Source organism: Hemicordylus capensis, chromosome 3 (assembly GCF_027244095.1).
Source record: "Hemicordylus capensis ecotype Gifberg chromosome 3, rHemCap1.1.pri, whole genome shotgun sequence".
NCBI lineage: Eukaryota > Metazoa > Chordata > Lepidosauria > Squamata > Cordylidae > Hemicordylus > Hemicordylus capensis.
Window position 1 is genome coordinate 94,010,234 of NC_069659.1, and position 20,594 is coordinate 94,030,827.

The 20,594-nt window shown below is 40.5% G+C and overlaps 1 protein-coding gene across 5 annotated transcripts in view; it reads right to left on the reverse strand.

The window, feature by feature from the left end:
* Nucleotides 1–20,594, reverse strand: part of DSCAM (DS cell adhesion molecule) — a 579,300-nt gene that overhangs the window by 336,065 nt on the left and 222,641 nt on the right. Inside the window, exon 1 of one of the 5 annotated variants that reach the window (XM_053310685.1) lies at nt 17,642–17,692. The exons of the other annotated variants lie outside the window; for them this stretch is intronic. The gene's annotated coding sequence lies outside the window, so the exon portion shown is untranslated. Of the gene's footprint in view, nt 1–17,641; nt 17,693–20,594 lie in introns of those variants that run through there. 5 annotated transcript variants of the gene reach the window in all.

A 20,594-nucleotide genomic window follows, 5' to 3' on the forward strand; every position in this document is an offset into this window, starting at 1 on the left:
TCAAGGTTTCACTCATATGCATTTAAAAACACTTGCTATATTGATATATTTACAACAAACAATGAAAATATTTTTGACAGGATTCATTTGCTAAATAAAATAAGATAAATATGGTTTCACTTTCTTTGTGTGCACAAATTGTAAAATCACATACAATATCGAACACTGAAGCCATGAGGGCTCTGAATGAGATTGCCCCTAAGTGGCCTCTCAAGATTCGTGGATCCCGGCTTCCTTGGTTTACTCAGGAGTTTATGGAGATGAATCACCTTAAGAGATGCCTGGAGGATGCAAGATGGCGACCTGCTAGCTGGGTGGGCTTTTCCCCAAAGGGGGTCTGAGGAGCTTTGGACTATCCCAGAAGGGAATTTTCTTCAAGCAAATACCATCTGCATTCTCAGTTCATGAGAGAGAACTGATGGACAACCGCACTTAAAAGGTCTGCCTGCAATTTATCTAAAGATTTAAAGACTCTCTTGAACTTCTGATTATTTTAAAATTACAAATATCTTTCTTTTCCTTACCTCCTTCACTCCTTTATTTTTTTTAAGACTTAAAGTTACAAGATCAAACATTGCAATCTACTTTTTGTGCAGATTTCCCATTCTTGAATTGAGTTACTGCTACAGAGTTACTATAATTAGGCATCCCGATACTCAGACATTCAAGGTTTACTGTGGGATGAGATTTACAAGTTTAATTACCTGATCTCTACAACTTTATTTGCTTCTTATTGTACTCTAGCTGCACTTCTGTCAGAGACTGGGGATTTATTTTCTCTTTTGCTTTTTTTTTTTTTTGCTTTTTTAGACGTAATAGCTGGATTGTATTTACTCCTATTTACAAAAGGAATATTAGCCATTTACTTCCAAAGGCCATTAAGTTTTTCTTTCTTTTATTTAATAATCTTACTTATGGAATTTCATTGGGAATATTTACGATGGTCTTTGGAATGTCACGGAGGGATTCCACAGCTGTGATTTGAAGAAAGACTTGTTGACTTCATGGCTATTTCGCCTGACTGGATTTAAAGGAGGAACTTTAAAGCACACTAACCCTGGTGGATTACAATTTTTTTCTTTTTCTTTTTTAAAGAGAGACTCTAATTTTTGGATTTTTTGTTGGACTTATTTTTGATAAGTGATACTCCCCAGGAATACAGAGTTAAAAACTCATAGGCCAGAACTATCTTCTGGCCTCTCTCTTTTTGTTTTTTGCCTTGTTTGGAATTTTACTTTCAGGCTGCAATTTTAGCTGACTGCCTCAAGAGCGAACCAGCACACCATTTAATTTATTTATTTATTGAGCGTTCATATGTTATGAACTCTTTGTAGAGGCTTATCTAATTCCAATCTTTATTTTAGTTAGTACTGAAGTTTTGAAATCTATTTCAATGGTTGGCTTTTTAAATTAGGGATATTATAGTAGAAAGTTTGTTTTAAAAAAGAACTTTAAAAATTTTTTATTTACCCTTTCTTTTTTCTTTGGTTGTTGTTGGAATAAGCTGTAATAATGATATTATTATAGTTATTTTAGTGATTATAACCAATGCAATCATAATTAATAACTTGTATAAAATATAGGGTGTCAATTTTTTATTCCCAAAGAAATAGCTTTCTAACCAGTTGTGGTTTAAATTAGGGAAATTATTGTGATATAGCGATACCTATAACTTATTTAAAATACGGGGTTAAATTTTGAGTTCCCAAAGAAATAATAGCTTTTTAACAGTTGTGTTTAAATTAGGGAAATTATTGTGAAAAAATTACCTACATGAATCCCAAGAAAAAATAGCTTTTTTTTCATTGATATTTTTCTTTTTATGAAGAAATATTTAAGCATGAGTACTCTGCTTTTGCACCCCAGAAAAATGGGTAAAAAGGGGGGGAAATTCTTCAACTGACGAGCCTGAAGAGGCGGGGCCTAGCCTGCATGAAGAGATGTCATCTCTCTCTCAACTCCAAGAAATTTTTATTACAGAACTCTGAAGTGTCACCAGTCAAATTGAAACAAAATTGGATACTTTCCAAGCAGCAGTTACATCGAGATTTGATGTGGTTGAAAAAAAACTAGCTGAGCATGATCAGCTGATTCAAAAGGTAACCGAAATTCAGAAGGAATTGACAGTAGAGAAGACAACACGTGAATCTGATTATAAGCGCCTAGAATAGTGGTTGGAGATTGTAGAATCTAGGGCTATGGCCTGTAATTTGAAGATCCGTGGAGTGGGAGAAGAATTAGGAAAAGAAAACCTGGAAAAAGAGATTGAATCACTCCTTTTACAGCTTTTATGATATGTCTCAGAAGACTCCTTAGACATTCAAGAAATTTACAGAGTGAATTCCAGGTATGTCCAAGAATCTCCCAGATATATTATAATAAAACTTAAAAACAGAAGGACCAAAGAAGCAATCCTTAATGCACAAATAATCTCCCCTTTGGAATATGGATGCAAGCAGGTCGAAGTTTTGCCGAATGTTCGTGTTGATATCTTAAAGAAATGCCAAGAGTTAAAGTTCCTAACTGCTATTCTTCAGGAAAGGAGAATTAAATACAGATGGGTGGTACCTTTCTGTTTGGAAGTTTTTATGGGCTGTGGGAGAGCACAGGTATACATGCCTTCAGATTCAAGACGTTTGCTGGAATCCTTAAATGTTACAGACCCTTCAATTGTATTTGAGAAAACCCCAGATGGGGATCAACCAGAAGATCTGAAACAAGACCAAGCCTCTGCTTTTTAGAGGAGGGACAAAAGAAAGAGATCTTAAGAATCTAACAACATGGATGGTCTAAAAATATTTCATGTTAATGTTAATGGATTGAATAATCCATTTAAAAGGAGAAAAACTGAAGAGAGAAAAAGCAAATGTTAGATGTTATTTGTCCTCAAGAAACCCATATTAAATTGAACAATGTTAACTTACTGGATTGTAAATCCTTGGGTCAAAGTTACGTGGCTTCAGGTGATTTTAAATTTATGTTAAGAATTTGGCTTGGACCATGGAAGAGCAAATACAGGACACTGCTGGAAGATATATAATAGTGCGGTTTCAAACTCAGCAGCAAGTTAAAATCACAACTGCTTCAATATACGCTCCAAATGACAACAAAACACAATTTTATGAGCAGTTCTTCCAGTCCCTCTTGGAGGTAGCTAAGGGAGAACTTCTAGTGATGGGAGATTGGAATGCAGTTTTTTCTCTAGCTCTTCACAAATCAGGAAAATATAAGCGGAATGGGAATGGAATCAGGACAATATAAGAGGTAACCTCCCAAGAAATGCATGGGATTATATGACACTTTTTTCTTCAGAAGATGCGTGGCAATATAAACACCCTTTGGAGAAGGGCTACACTTTTTTCCACAACCCCATCAAACATACTCCAGAATAGATATGTGCATGATCTCCAAATCTGCATTACCAAGACTACAGGAGGTGGAAATAACTCTGCTTACTGATTTCCTTTTTTGGATTCAAAGTATTTACCAGGAACAATCGGCAAAGATAACAGTGAATGGGACTCTCTCCAATAGCTGTGCTATTAACAAGGGTACCAGACAAGGATGCCTTCTCTCTCCTCTGGTGGTGTTTTTTTTATTTTTATTTTTGGCTTTAGAGCCTTTGGCAAAGAAAATCCGGCAAGAGCAAAGAATTCACAGACTTAAGATGGGGAAACAAGAACATACAATAAAGTTGTATGCAGACGACATGCTTCTTACTATTATTTGACTAAAGGACTCTCTAGCTACAATAATAGAATACATCGATCAATATAGAAAGGTTTCCAGTTATAAGATTAAAAAAGCAAAACTCAGATTATTACATGGAGCTTGTCAGCTACGGAATTAGGTTATTCGTAAAATAAGACTGGATTCCAGATAACAACAAAACCTATTAAATACCTGGGGGTCAGCTAGGCAGAGAATAATAAGGACTTGTTTAAGAACAATTATTTACCAGCATGGAAGCTCATTTTAGCAGATTTAGAGAGGTGGGGAAAATTAAATCTCTCCTGATTAGGAAAGATAGCAATGGTTAAAATGAATATATTACCAAAAATGAACTTTTTATTTCAAATGATCCCAATCAAGATCAAGGATAAAACATTGAATATATGGCAGAAACAATTACTTTCCTTCATTTGGGCCTATAAAAAAACAAGAGTTAAATTCAAGATTATGCAAGACACAAAAGAAAGGGGAGGATTAGCTGTTCCTAATCTGAAATTATATTACCATGCTAGCTGTTTGACATGGATTTTGGACTGGATTAGAGCAGCATATGGTTCGTTTATGGACATGGAGGGATCAGGCCTCTCAGAAAGATTACATAAGTTTTGATGGACCAATACAAAAAGAAATAATCCAGAAATAAAATCTCATACAATTAGAAACAGCTTAAGTGTTTGGGATAAATGTAAGAAAAGGATTTGTCCAGAATTATCATCTTTGGCATCGATTTTGAACATCTTTTTTTACGAAGAAGAAAAATCCAGCAAGTACGATATCTGGAGAGAGAAGGCACATACTTTACAAAACTTAACTACTGGAAAGGTTAGACCGAAATCAACTCAAACTCTTATGTTGGAATGGCTTGAGGAACCTCCATAGTTTCAATATTTACAAATTAGCTCGACTGTGCAGAAAGAAATACAAAAACAAGGTGGAAATCTTAGAAACGTAACTGAATTCGAAGAATTAATAACTAAAAATACTGACCATTTACTGGGATTGATATACAAGCTGTTGCTGAAACACAATACAGAAACTGAACAGATTAAAGAATGCATGGTTAAGTGGATGCAAAACATAAACAGAACAACTGTCATTCAAGAATGGGAATATCAGTGGAAGATGAACATTAAATTTACAGCAAACAGCAATTTAAGAGAAAACTGGTACAGAATGTTTTTTCGCTGGTACACTACTCTGGTAACTATCAACAAGATGGATAGTAATTACCCAGGAGACTGTTGGAAATATAAACACCATGTGGGGACATTTTATCATATGTGGTGGACTTGCAGTAAAGCTCAACAGTTCTGGAAAAAAATTCACTACAAGATGCAGCAAATCTTAAATATAACTTTCCCTTATTTACCAGAGCTCTTTTTGCTAAATGTGACTAAAATCTAGCATACCCTCTAAATACACAGAGTTACCTTTATATGTGATTACTGCTGCTAGGGTACTTTATGCTGCCAATTGGCAATTACAGATAACTCCAACTCTGGATGAATAGCTACTAAAATTATGGGAATATGCTTCGATGGCTAAGGTTACAGCTTACTTGCGTCATAATTCAGACAAATCATTTGCGTTAACCCAAGAACCTTTCATAAATTTTAATATTTCGCAAGGTCATCACCCACATCCAAGACTTGGCTTTTCATAATAATGGTGTTTGATTTATATTACTTATATTCTTATGCTTTAACTTTGTTATGGGGTAAGAGTTGGTAATTGGGTGTAAGAGGTTTTTCTGGATCGCTATTTGTAATACTCTATAGATAACTATTGTAATCTGGAAGTTCAAGAGATGACAATGTAACTATGCTTTTCCCTTTTTTAATTCTTTAAATAAATAAAAATAATAATTTAGAAAAAAGAGACACCTGGAATGTACCTGGAGGAAAACTAATGCCGAAACTGACCAAGCAAGGTTACTCTTATCTTCAGGAGTATTCTGTGGCGATAAGGGTGGCGAAGTCTGCTCACTTCTCCACTCTTATTGCATCAGCTGACTCTTGTTCAGAAGCCTTATTCCAGAATACCCGTTCCCTGCTTGGGGATGCAGATCCAGTGGAGGTGTCATCTGGCTGCTGTGACATGTTTGCTAGATTCTTAGCTGATAAAGTCGCTTGCCTTCAACGGATACTGGACTCCAATTGCACTGGATCTGATGAGGTAATGGAGACTTTGTCTTGTGATGTCATTTGGGATGCTTTTGAGCTTGTTGAGACAGAGGATGTGGACAGGATTCTCTCTGGTATGGGTGTTGTGACCTGTAGCCTGGACCCCTGCCCCTCCTGGCTTACTAGAGTAGCCGGCAGGAATGTAAGATGACACCCAGATTTACTTCTCCATGTCGAATATCTTCCCTAAATGCCTGCCTGGAGGTGGTAATGGGCTGGATGAAGGATAACAAACTGAGGTTGAATCCAAATAAGACAGAGGTACTGACTAAGAGGGGTTGGGACCCGAGAGATGGTTTAGATGTTCTGGATAGGGTTACACTTCCCCTGAAATATCAAGTACGTAGCTTGGGAGTGCTCCTGGACCCAAAGCTCTCTCTAGATTCTCAGGTTGAGGCAGTGGCCAGGAGTGCTTTTTATCAGCTTCGGCATCAATTTCTAGAGATGAATGACCTTAAAACAGTGGTACATATGTCGGTAACCTTCAGACTTGACTACTGTGATGCGTTCTATGTGGCGCTGCCTTTGTACATAGTCCGGAAACTACCATTTCTTACAGAATATGGCAGCCAGATTGGTCTCTGGGACAAGACTGGTTTTGAAAGAACTGCACTGGCTGCTGAAATGTTTCCGGGTGAAATACAAAGTGCTGGTTATTACCTATAAAGCCCTTAATGGCTTAGGTCCAGGCTATTTAAGAGAGCGCCTCCTTTGTCATGAACCCTGCCACCTTTTGCAATCTTCTGGAGAAGTCCAGTTAAGAGCATCCCCTTCTCTGTTTTCAAGAAGACCCTCAAGATTCTCCTAGTCTCACAATCTTTTAATTATAATTAGTTTTAATGATTTTAATAATTTGTTTTATATTTTATTGTTTTATGTATTTTAATCTGTTATTTTTAATATTAAAATGTGTGCACAGCCTAGAGATGTATATATCAGGTGGTATAAAAATATGATTGATAGATAGATATGAAGCTACTGCTATTTTCCTACCACCAGAAAAGTAACCTTCAGTATCTTCTTAACCAAACTCGGCTATATAAAAACAATATTTTGCCTAGGCAATCTATAGAGAAAATGATTTCCTGTGAAATGGGTTCTGGCTTACTGAGAGAAGACCACCAAAGCTCTCACTTGCTTCAGGTACTTATTTTTTTCTTATTTCTAGCACATTTACAATGATGGTTCTGCATGTTGGTAATGGATCAAATGGTTGCTAAGGTGTGGGTAGAGGTAAGAGAGAACCACCCAGCTTCTGGTACTCCAATTAAACACTTCTCTGGTGATTTAAACTAATAACATAAAGGTCACTTGGGACCCATTCAATGAGAGAGAGATACAATTGTCCTAATTAAAAATCCCAGAATTATTTTCTGTTTGCATCTTCTCTAGATCATGATAAAAAGCGCTCTTCTTCAAACAAACATTTTACCAACTAACTCTATGAATCAAAAGTGCTGTTTATTTTCCAAATGTGCAAACCCTCACACACAGCTGGCTTTTTCCACTGTATAACATGTTTGTGATCACGTAAGATTTCCCTTAAAGAGAAGTTCAGGGTGCCAACAGTAAATTTGAACAATGTTGCTAGGGTGACCGGTGCTGCTATTAAGCATCTTTACAGTCTACTGGAAAAATAATTATTACAATACACCACACTCTTGTGTCATTAATACACAACCAATGTATAAAACTGCTCAGTTAATCTTACAGACTAATGACTACTGTCAGAGCTTTGTTACAGACTTATCTCCACCACCAGCGCTGATGCACTGGGACAACAGTAATACACACTGCATCTGAGACAAATAATACCAAATGAATATTCTGACAGATTCAAATGTTCAGTGCAGAGGGCTAGTCCTGTTTCCTAGGATCTGTTCCACTAATGGGCCAAAGAAGTCCACAACATACAGCAGATTTTCTACTTTCATTTAGAAAGGAAATGCATAAATGTAAATAGTATTACCCCAGTCTATATTCAGAAATTCCAAGCTCTGACTTTCACAGACATATTCACTATATTACAGAAAAATGTTCTATGATGAACCATCAGGATTTGTTACTGAATGCCATATATATGGTATAAGTGGCCAGAAGCAAGTTGGAATATATTCTCTTATATTTCTACATACAGCTCATATGCAATGATGTTATGACTCTTGATATCTCCACTCTCTCCTGCTGTGATGCACTATACTCCAAGGCTGTGAATTTACCATATATTCTTTAGCTAAACAAATCTCCCCTTTAATTTAAATAAAGTTGTGTGTTACCAAAACCTTAATAGAGGTGCTTTTTTGACATATTAAAGTGTAAAATAAATGTAAATTAGGAGCTACCACTCTTTTCCTACCACCAGAAAAGTAACCTTTAGTATTTTCGTAGCCAAACTAGGCGAAATAAAAACTCGAAGTGTGCCCCTAACTCTCAGGGCACCAATTAAAATTTGCCCTCAGCTCCTGCTGATTAACCAATAAAAGTTTCTGTGGATTGATCTACCAATTAAAGCTTGCAGCCCTACTATAATAAGCATGAAATAGCTAATCAGCTGTATGATAGCAGATGCAAATAATGCTACTTTAGTGCAGGGAGCTAGACTAAGCAAATCTAAAGTCCTTTCCAATTCTACAATGAGGAATCCAATAGTTTACATTTCAATTCATAGGATTTCTTAAGAAGAATGAAAAATGGGTTTGCTTATGTTTGTGTATTAGCAATCATGCATGGCTAATAGTCTACATATGAAGAAGTCTATGAGAGAAAATGTGGACCCCTTCACTTTCCTCAGAGTACAGTTTCCCAAAAGCTATGCATTCTTAACTCACTTGAAAATAATTTAACAAGACCACTGCAACTCCCAAATGTTAAAATTATGAACTCCCCACCCACTAGCAATTCACAGATTTTCTTATGTGCTTCCCAAACTTCACATGATTTAAGTCATAACAACTCATCAGGACTATAGAGAAAGAATTCACCTATATGATGCTTTTGGCAGTGATAGACTTAGCTAGCTGCCTATCACAGAGGGACAGAGCAGTCATAAAGGTTTCTAGTTCCCATTGGCTGCTCGGATCCAAAAGGTTGCTGGTTGTCATTGGCTGAGCGGCTCAGATCCTAGAAAGGGGCAGGGCAAGCGGAAGGGCCTAAGCAAAGAAAGCTAGATGGAAGAGGGGCCCAAGAAAGGAGCAGACAATAGCCTGAGAGGACAATAGAAAAGGAGGGTTTAAAGAGGGAGTGATTGAGAATGATGAAGGATAAAGACTGTGGGGAGGAATGTGAAAAGGAAAGGTAAACTCTGAGAATGTGAAGATTGGTCATGACACTGATCAAGAAGTGGTAGAGGATGAGGATGAAAGCTGGACTAGGCATAAAGGACCATGTCCAATACCAAACTCCCAGAACCACTGACACTGGAGCTACCTGAGCCTGCCACCCCTGTGGGGAGAGCAGTGTCACTTGAGCCTGTGGCTCCTCTGGAGGTTCCAAGGCTATCATTGCCTGCCATTCTCACAGAAGATAGCTTCAGCAGATCAGACTACTCCCTTGGAGAATTCAGAGGGCATGCAAGATCAAGCACCCATAGGGGTAGTCAGCTCTCACCTTTGACTCATTTGCCCCCAAGTCCTCAGGAGAAGAAACAGTGTTGTGCCTGAGCTGAGTTCCAACTGAGAAGGAGAAGTACACAATTGGCTGCCCCTCATTAGGTCTTTTCGAAAGAAGGGGGAAGTCAGCACAGAAGCCTAATGAGGAGTAGGCTATGCAGTAAAGGGCATGCCCCCCTTCAGACTATAAAGGCTCTCAGTTCCAGCTTGGCAGTTGCTGGTTCAACAGCTCCCCCTGGGAGTCTAACCCAGCTGTTGGAAACCAGCCCTGTTAACTTGTCTCCTTCCTGACCTCCTGGCTCCTATTTTGCTGCCTAGCTCCTGACCCTCTTCCTGAGGCCCGATGGCTGTCTAGCTGCTGGTTCTGTTGTGGACTGGCCTTACAAGCTGAGAGAAAGAATGGGCAGAGAACAGTGGTGAATATCACCAATAATGACCCTCACCCTGAATAGTGACTTTGAATCTGAGCCTAATAAGGCAAGAACAGCATTCAGTCCCAGACCCAAACACTGGGTCAGCACCCAAGAGAACCCCAGAGTTGGAGCACCCCCAAACAACATCTTCAGAGCCTGGTCCCCCCAAAAGTGGAACCCTCAGAACCCAACCCCCTAAGGAGCCAGCCCCTCCCACATATTGTTCTCTCTAATATCTGTACACCAGTGTGGGCAACAGGCTAGGCAGGATCAGATAGAGAGGAGGAGTGTCAGGCTCTGGGCCAAAAAGCTTTCTCTTTAAGGTTTTCACTCTCCAAGCAGGGAGGCAGAGCCCAGGAGGAGTGGCCTGAGATCAGTAGTATTTAAGAGTTCAGTCTACCTCTGACAGCTATTGGATTAACTTATCCCACAGAGCTGTCCATGGTACTGCATGCCTCTTGCTTTCCAGATCTTGTGTGCTCTTGTAAATGGGGACAGAACAAGATATCATCAGGACCAGGAAGGCTCAAGTTCACATATTAACTTCATATGATCAGATAAATCATTGACTAGAGCCCTGTATTTTGTTTCTAACCTATAAATAAAGCTTACATTCAAAATAATTCTAAAAAAGAAGGCTTTCAATGAAACTAATCGAGTTCAAGAGACCATCTATGGACAAGAGAGCTGCCATTGTGGTAACAAGCTGTGTTTGACACAAATTTAGTAATGAATAACCTAGATTGAACTTTATGGCAAATAAGTGCACTTAAAACCCAGAGGAGCACAGAGTCAATTTCTAATTGACTGTGTAATGATTATCCTGTTTGCAGATTATTGAGGCTCACTAAAATGCTTATGGGCAGTACAGTATGCACTGCTTTTGTCTCTCTCCTCACTCTAGATGTCTACGTATTAAAAATTTATATAGTGTACCCCACCCCGCTATATCTAATGTCAGATGCTCAGGTTTTAATTATATGTCATCTAAGATATTTGTGCTTTGTAGTTTGGCTGTGCTACCATTCCCTAATCTTCACCATTAATATCAATAACTAAAATTTAAACTATACTAAATTACAGCCTGTAGAACTGGAATAGTCTTGGGAACTGAGCACTTCAAGTGACCTTAAGCATAATATGGTACCTATCAGCTGCAGACTGCAGTTAGGAATTTGGTCTCTGGGCTTGGTGACAAAAGGCTACTGCTAGCTATGTGTGCATTTAGTAAACATGGCAAGGCTTAATTTGGACAAAGCTTACCAGGGCTAACCTGGAACCTGGTTTTAGTGGCAGGTCTTCACCCTAGAGCACATGAAATAAAGAGGATCTGGGTGTGAGGATGTACAGAAAGCCTTTCTAGCACTAAATAAGCATAACCAGTACCACTTCCCAGGGGTCAGGGCATCCTGGTCAGAAGGGAGGCTGTTTCTTTTGCATCAATCTTTTTGGAAATTAATTAAAATAAAAGTTTGCCATTTAAATCTATTATCTTACATATATGGCTGGATGCATATTTATCTGAGCCTCAATGTACAAGTGTCCTACCCAACTTTTGGAACAGTGCGCGCTCCCAATTTTCAATTATGCTTTAGTAGACAATTAGGGAGGAGGAGGAGGGAGTGACTGTGTATGAGAGAGGAGCTGGGTGGGATGGTGCCATCCTACTCAACTCTCATATCCAGCATTTTGACAAGATAGATGGAAGAGCCATCCTACCCAGATCTTCTCGCTCACACACCATCACACACACCCATTTCTAGTTCTTTGCTCACACACGGTCGAAAACAGGGAGCATGCACAACCCCTGAAGCTGGGTAGAATGCTTGACTTAAACAATCCGGCCCACAGCCCTCCTTTTGATAATTAAACTCAGTCATGCCCATGCTCCAGAATAATTAGGTCTAACTGCTCCCCAGAGGGAAATTGGATATCCAGCAATGCTGATGAAGTGCTGCACTAGAGCTAGAGAAGCTAGTTTATCCTCAGCACAGAAGCTTTTAGGGTGGAGACAGAGACAAGAAGTGTTTGTTGCTGCTGCTGCTGGAGCAGCAGCAGAGGTGACTGCCTACCCTCGAGTTGAGAAAGAGGTGGCTAATGAGATCCGTGGCTATGAGTGCCAAAGCCCCATGGATCACTCCCTAATGATATTGCTGCTCAGATGTCAAAAAGATGAGTGGAGGTTTTCTAGAGAGAGCTTTAAATTCAAGTTTCCCCTAACTTTATTGGAAGTGCTGTTCAGAGGGCTGTGATTTTTGTTGCTGATAGTTAAGTTAGATACATTGCTGCAGAGACACAGGCAGATCTATAGACAGGCATTACAAAATATTTGGCTATTTTCCGCCTCTGTAGCTGCAGCTCTACACAACCACACCTCTCTAAAGTTAAAAAGCAAAAAGAGTTTTGTGAAGTTGCAGAGTGGAAATGTGTGGCAAAAAAGAAGAGAGGGGAGAAATGTATCAGAAACAGCCAGGGTCTTTACTTTCATTTATAAAGCAGATAACCAGCAATGCTGAGGAAGTACCATACATTTTGAAGTTATTTAATTTTGTTTGGGTTAGCATTTCCAATGTGCCAGATACCAAAAATCTGGGTAGAAATTTTACAGAAGACAATTTTGTGAGCATCCTTACAACTTCCTGCTTTTCTTGTATGTGGTAAAAAATGGTAGAAGAAATCAGTTTTTTCCATAGTGTTTTAAAAATATTGGGCCTGAAGAATATATCAAATGAAAAAATAGCACTAAATCAATAAACTTAAGCCCAGACATTTACATTTTTAACACAATCCAAAATACTTTCTAATAAGATGAAAGGCTGCAGATAAATATTTACTATTATGTTTCCAACTGGGCATTTTTCCCTTGCAAAAATCAAAATTGTATTCTTAGTTGTTTTGGAGGGGAAGTGTGAAAAGCACAAAGACATGGTATTTCCATGACTAGGTTTTCTGAATATGCTTTGAAGCAGAATTTGGGGGAAGCACACAAATATCACCAATTAAGACTCATGTTACCTTAGAGACTATCAGATTAATCCTTAATAACTATCACAATTACTTTTCGATAGCTTACAGTTGGTGATGTTACCATCTAATCCAGAATATATTAATTGGGGAGGGGGGCAGTGGGGAGGAAGTAGAAATTAATGAAGATTATTTTAGGGGAAAATAGCAACCAGGATTTATTGGTCCAATTTCATTTAGCAGAAAGAAGTAGAACTCGGGGCTTAGAACTTGGTCCCCTAAGTTCCTTCATTCTCTTTCTAGGAGATTTCATATATCCTCATGCTCCACACTGCTTACCTGCTTCTTAAGGGAACTGGTTTGGCCACGGGTGCCCAAGCCAGCTTGGCACTTCCCAAAGGAGGTGCCAAATCGGTTCGTGCACATCACTACCCCTCACTGAAACCCCTTATGCTGCACTGTTCTTATATGCTGTTGCTTTCTTCCCTTCCTCCTTTTGGAGAGAATACAATGTCTGTAAAGAGTCATGGGAGAAAAGGGGATCATGGGAGGGATGAGTTTGGCACCCTCTCCCTGATCACCACATCTTCAAAATCAGCCCCAAAGGGCTGATAATTAGCAAAACAAAAACTGTGGGAGATGGCAATTAAAAGGTCTGTTTGGGCTCTTACTATTCCTTAGTACAGAAACAAAGTATTTGTCTGTCTTATTGTTGACATGTTTTTAGTTTTCCCTAAACCCTATGGTTAAGGAAGGGCAATCAGACCCAATATCCATGTGTGCCTGTGTGTGTGCACATACACATTCTTCCAGTTCACTTTATATCTAATTTATGCTCCAAGTCCCCTCTAAACCTCTTTCTTTCCCCCACCTGTTGCAAACTGATTGACATTTGCAAGTATCCTGGGGCAATGTCTGTCTTCCTATTACTTGTCAGTACAACAGTGTCATGACCTCTTGCAGAGTTATATAGAGTCTCATATTGCTATAATAATATTGCTGCTTCTGGATGTGCTCTAACCATCCTGTTCTAATGGGATATTTTCCCAGGGAGTCTAAGGCAAACGCCAGTCGATTTTTCCCAAATAATTACAGTTTAAAGGAAAAGTGGCATGATGCAAACCATAGGTACAACGACTGAACCTGCTAATGAAGCAATTTCATAGGAAATGTTTCCTTAGCACCAAGAGGACAGCAGTGAAAAGAATGAGCTACAAATCAGGGCATTCCTGGTTCAAAACTTGCTCTGGCCATTAACTCATTAGGCAAGTCCTTAAGCAAAACCGTCCCTCTCAGCCTCAGCTCTCCAGCTGCAATAAGGAGACCGAATACTTATTTAACTTTCCGAATTACAAGATAATTCATGTAAAGTGCTTTGAACACTCCAAAGTGCTAAACAAATGCTAATCATTCTTATTCTTCATCAAATAAAGTTGGCATCTGACAAAAAAATTATGTAACTATTCGAGACAAAGGACTGGATTAAGATGTGTGTAGAGCATTTGCATATACACAATGAGACTCTTCTCAGACTGGTGAGAAGGGCTCCAGAGTGGGCTGCAGGGAAGGCAGGTTAGACTTACCTTCCCGGCAGAGGACTGCTCCTCCTGTGCTGGGTGCACTTCCCCCACACACCCAGGCAGCGGGGAAGGTTGGGGCCAGGATCTGTCATCCCAGCCCCCAGAAATACCATAATGCACTGCATGATTGTGCAGTGCATTATGAGGATCCTCCCTTCCCTCCCTGGGCTCCCCGCAGTCTGGCAGACAACACATTACCACAAAAATGCGGTTAAGGGAGAGCTCGCTCCCTTCACCTCATTTTAAAGGGTGGCTCCATAGGCAGGTTTACTGCCGTGGTGCTGCTGGGATTGGGCCCGATCCTGGTGGTCCACACATGTGTGAAAACGGGGCTGGGGTCCTTTAGCCCGGTTTTGCACACACGTGTCAATAGCCTCAGTGAGTTTAATCTATTCCCCCAGATTGACAAAGCCACTTGTGATTGAGTCAGGGAGTTCAGGATAAGTCCATGACAACAGCAGCTGTACATAAGGCCATAAACATGCACCACAGCACTCTCTGAACTGAAGGCACTTTCCAGGAGAGTACCCATGTTAATTTGGAGTAGCAGAAAACCAGATAATGATGTGACAATTTAAAGAATAACTGGCCCTATTCAGCCTCAGCACAGCATCCTTCCAGTGGCTATGGCTGGTGTCTACTTTTGTGTTTCTTTTTAGACTGTGAGCCCTTTGGGGACAGGAAACCATTTCTGTCCTCTTTTTTTCTATGTAAACCACTTTTGTTTTTGTTGGAAAGTGGTATATAAATAGTAGTAGGAAAGGAAAGAAAGATTGTGCCGTAAAGTCGGTGTCGACTCCTGGCGACCACAGAGCCCTGTGTTTTTCTTTGGTAGAATACAGGAGGGGTTTACCAGTGCTTCCTCCTGAACAGTATGAGATGATGCCTTTCAGCACCTCCTATATTGCTTGTGCCAATATAGTAGTCCACCTATATTGCTTGTGTAGTCACCTATATTGTTTGTGCCAATATAGGTGACTACAAATGAATTTACCAGGCACAGTCTGGGAAGCACACCGGCAGGGAATATTATTTTGATTATGCATACCCTTATTATGTCAACTACTTTAACATATGTATAAAGTGAACTGAGAAGGTGGTATATGCAGGGCCAACCCATCAACGAGGCAGACTAAGGTGACAAATCTTGGATGATACAGGTATCAGATGCAGGCACCTTCTGGCACTGCCCTCTTAAGCTGGTCTGGTATTGCCCTTTTAAGAAATGAGATGTGGGACTTGGCAGCTTTTTCCTTGGGAGCTGCCTCAGCTCCCTACCTCCTATCATGTTCGGCCATCTCTTACCTACCACTTCCCACCTCCTGTCACATTGGGCCATCTCTCTCATCAAAGCCTCTTTAGAAATTTGAGAGGGAGGGAGAGAGGGAAAAAAGAGACTAATGGAGAACGCAAGGTTGCCTTTAACATAGGGAGGATCAGATTGCGATTGTGAGGCTTGCATGGGCTGGATGGGAGAGAAGGAGAGGGTTACTCACTCCCCCTCTCCATGCATGCTTAGGATTGGGAAGTGCTTCCTCCTTCCCTGGGCAGCAGGCGAGACATTGTTCACTGCCTGCAGTCTTGGTAGCTGCTGGAGGAAGGAGCCCCTCTCTTGTGGATGGATCGGATTTTTCTGCAAGTTGCATACTGAGAGCCCTTTGGGCTATCCAAAATGAAATGTTAAGTAACAAACAAACAATATTTTCATAAGGTCACTCATGAGATTTATATGCTGCCTGATACTTTCAATTTATTTCCAGTCCTTCCTTTCCTCCCTGGCTGCTAAACACTCTGGTTACTGCTAGAGAAGGAGAATGAAAGGTGCATCAATATTTATCCCTGCTTCCAAAGGGGGAGTTGATGCTCAACAGTTATCTCTTGCTCATCCTTTCCCTTTCTCTCTCATTTTGTCCCCTTCTTTTGTGAACTACAACCCCCATCATCCCTAGCCACAATGATCATGGCTGGGAATTATGGGAGTTGAGGGCCACTGTCCAATATCATCTGGGGGCTCAAGGTGGGGAACCCTTGCATTATATTAATTGGAATTCTATAATTGTTAAAGAATTTCAAGTATTATTTTTGCAGACTATTCATATACTTCAAAAATCAGTTTTATTACAAGAAAGAGAAAGGCAGAATGAGAGGGGGCTGGGGATTATGCGAGTTGGTCCAACAACATCTGGAGGTGAAAGTTTGAGAACCCCTGCTATAACAGAATCTAGTTTTTTAAAAAGTGGGGGTAGGGGACTCATGGAAAAGAGATGAATTGGATTGGTTGACACGGGGTCTGGAAGAAGTGTAAACAATCATGGACAGAGGCAGGTCCATTTTTGTTTTTGTTTTCTACCTAATGACGTACATGAGATGAAAAATACTTGATGCTCTCTAAATTCTATTAAAAATACGTATACATCAAATTCATCAAAGTAGTTTACATAGCAAAAGTTAATATAGAATGCTCCAAAAGGGCTCACAATCCTTAAAAAGCCCCCACCCCACACTGGAGACATCAGTAACAGCCACTGGAGAGACGCTATGCTGGGCTGAATAGGGACAGTTGCTACTTCTGCTAAATATAAGAGGGTCAACACTTAAAAGGTGCATCTTTGCTCAGTCAGCAGGAAATATAGCATACTTATTTTGCATTATGTTCCAAGGAAAGAAGTATAATGTGTCAACCAAAATCTCTCAACAGTTTTCGTTTTTCTCTTATGACAAAACCTAATTATCCTTTTCTAACATGAATGAAACTTAAGGGGGGGGGCTCCCTTTACTGCCCACTAGGTGCCTTTGTTTAAGATATAAATGGCATGGCACTATAATAATGTAGGAACAAAACTCTAGAAAAACAAATTGTTCTAAAGTGTTGGGTTTTTTAAAATTCTATCCCCTGCTAACTGGGCAAAGTGGCACCTTTTAACATGGTGATTCTCTTTATTTAGCAGGGGGAGAGTAACGGGCCCTATCCACTTCCAGCACAGTACCTCCAGTGACTGTTGCTGGTGTCTATCTTGTGTTTCTTTTTGGATTGTGAACAGTAGTGTAGCAATGTTGGTGGCAGCTTTTGTTCAAATTTTTAGCGTGCTGATGCTACAGTCACAGCCACCCCCACCCCTATCGCTCACCTGTTGACTCCCCCCTGCCACACACACACTCACCTCCTGGTGCCACGTCTCTCCCCAGGCCCTGCTTCCCACTCTTTGCTTCCTTGCTGCCTCCACAGTGGCTCTACTAAGCATACAATAGCCACAAGATGCAGGTGGCTTGCTAAGGTTTACCCGTCATGCCTCTATATGATGACATAATGCCCCATCATCAGGCTATGACATCATTATACAGAGGCCATGACATCATTATAGAGAGATGCGACTGGTAAACCTTAGCAAGCAAGCCACATCTTGTGGCTCCTGTATGATTAGTGAGCCACTATGGAGGCCACAGGGAAGTGGGGTGTAAGAAGCAAGGCTTGGGGGAGAGGCAGAGCTGAGGAACATAGTGAGAGAGGCAGCCTCTTATCTTGACTGGGCCCATGTTCTTGAAACACATCAACCCAACAAACACATAACTACAATAATTGTAGTTATGCCACTGTCACACTTGTAGTTATGCCACTGTTTATCCCTCATCCACCCCACCCAGCCCCCGCCGCCAGGTACTTTTCCTGTTGCTCAAACACAGAATATTCACAGTGCAAATATTCAGAGAGCCATTGCTCCAGCAAAAACAATGGCATTTAATTTAAGGGGAATTAAATGGAATTAAAGTTCTGGGTGTAGAATGTAAATTAGGTCTGAATTTTCTAAATTCTTAAACATTCCAGAACCTGAGGGGAAGTATGGGTTTTGGGGCATGAGCAAGCAATCCATGGAACATACTTGGAAATTACACAAGTTAGACAATATCTTCTTATATACAGTAGTAAAATCTAAAGGTTCCAATAAAATTGATGGCTTTCAAGTGTTCTGAAACTGTGGTCCACTCATCCCCACAAGCGACGCCTTAACAAATAAACCAAATGGGGTATATTTGATTTGCTCCTCCCCCCACTATGCTGCTACTTCTTTACTGACTGGCCCTATCCATCCCCAGCACAGCATCCCTCCAGTGACTTGCTAGTTTCTATCTTGTTTCTGTTTCTTTTTTAGATTGTGAGCCCTGTGAGGACAGGGAGTCATTTTAATTCAATTTTATTTTACTTATTTATTTATAACTATGTAAACTGCTTTGGGAACTTTTGTTGAAAAGTATTATATAAATAGTTGTCATCATCTGGCTCAGACACTTCAGTATCCCTATTCATTCATTCATTCATTCATCCTCTCCCTCTCCCCCCCCCCACACATACACCACTTCTTTCTCCATTCTATTTCATCTCTATGTCAAACTACTAGACATGTCAGGGACTCATCTCCTCATTCCAATACATATATCTCACTTTAGATGATATCGGCATCATTGCAACTACGCTTTAAGAAGCTCTGAGGTTTGAGGTTTTTGTGGAGTCTTTTGCACAAAACTTCATACAATCAGGTTTCAGACTTTCCAAATGCAACTTTTCTCCTCTCCAGATTTGATTCAAAGAGCCTGCTGACTACAAACATTGGAGATATTTTTAAACATCTAAAATAACTGAAAAGGTTTCTCCAATATCTTACCATGTTAATTTATTATTATTTACATTTATATCCCGCTCTTCCTCCAAGGAGCCCAGAGTGGTGTACTACATACTTAACTATGTAGTACCTCACAACAACCCTGTGAAGTAGGTTAGAGAGAAAAGTGACTGTCCCAGAGACACCCAACAAGTATCATGGCTGAATGGGGATTTGAACTCGGGTCTCCCCAGTCCTAGTCCAGCAATGGTCCAAAGGAAACTGCAAGGGTTAATAATGGTATGAGAAGCAGATTTGGGAGAAATAATCTCACTACACGTTAGCAAGGGATGTGGAAGAGATCAGTGGTGGAGCCAGACCGTGAGCGGCTCGTGCCCAGCCACCGCTGCAGCCCACTTACCCTGCCCTCTGCGTCTGACATCAGATGCGGGGGGCATGGTCTGGCTCCCGAACGGGGCCACGGGGCCCTGTTCGGAAGTTAAAGCCAGGCCGGCACTGCATTTGCAGCATGGCCAGGAGTGGCTCTTCTCTGCCTTAAAGGCAGGGGAGAGCCACTTCTGGCCACACTGCAAATGCAGCGTTGACTGTCCAACTCCCGAACCAGGCTGTGCGGCCCCATTTGCGAGCTAGATTGGGGCTGGCGCTGAGTTCGCATCACAGCCAGGAGTGGAACTTCCCTGCCTTAAAGGCAGGGAGGCACCGCTCCTGGCCACACCACGAACGCAGCACCAGCCATTTAACTCCCAAATGGGGCTGCACGGCTCTGCTCAGGAGCTAAACCAGCACCCCCCCGCATCTGACGTGGGGCCATGTCGGGGCCGTGAGGGGTGACAGCCTGGGTTCTTTGAACCCATTTGCCCAATGGTGGTTCTGCACCTGGAAGAGATTGTTCAAAACTGTTCCAGCTAGGGTCAGAGGGAATTAAATAAGATTAAACTATCATTAAGTATCTAAACACTAGAACCTTATTGTATTCATAATACCGTTTCTCCAAAAATATTGAAGGGAATGGTGGAGGCATGGGAATGCAATATTATCAGCAGGTTCTGGAGGTAGGTGTCCCACTGTAATCTTGTAAATAGAGCTACATTGGCTGTGCACAAGAATCTTGTTGAACTTCTCCTGTTGGAAGCTAGGCTAGAAGTAGTACACCTATGGATTCCCTACAACAGAACAATGGTATCAATAAGCCTGTTTCTTGGCATTAGTGGAAAAATTAATAAAACCAAATTTATAGTTTAAAAGATGACTTGGTCACTTTTATGGAACGCTGGTATCTATTCATCTCATTTGTAAATGATGAGCCATTAATTAAATGTTGACTAATTAAATGTCATTCTGGTCAGATATATTTAGGATGCTTTGTTACTGTTATTGAATTCCAAACTAAGTCTTACTAGTCTTACTATAGTGCTATACCAAAACTGTATTTCCCCCCCTACCATGTTTAAATTGTTAGATTTTTGTGTGGTGTTCTTTTCTTACAAAAATGTTTAGT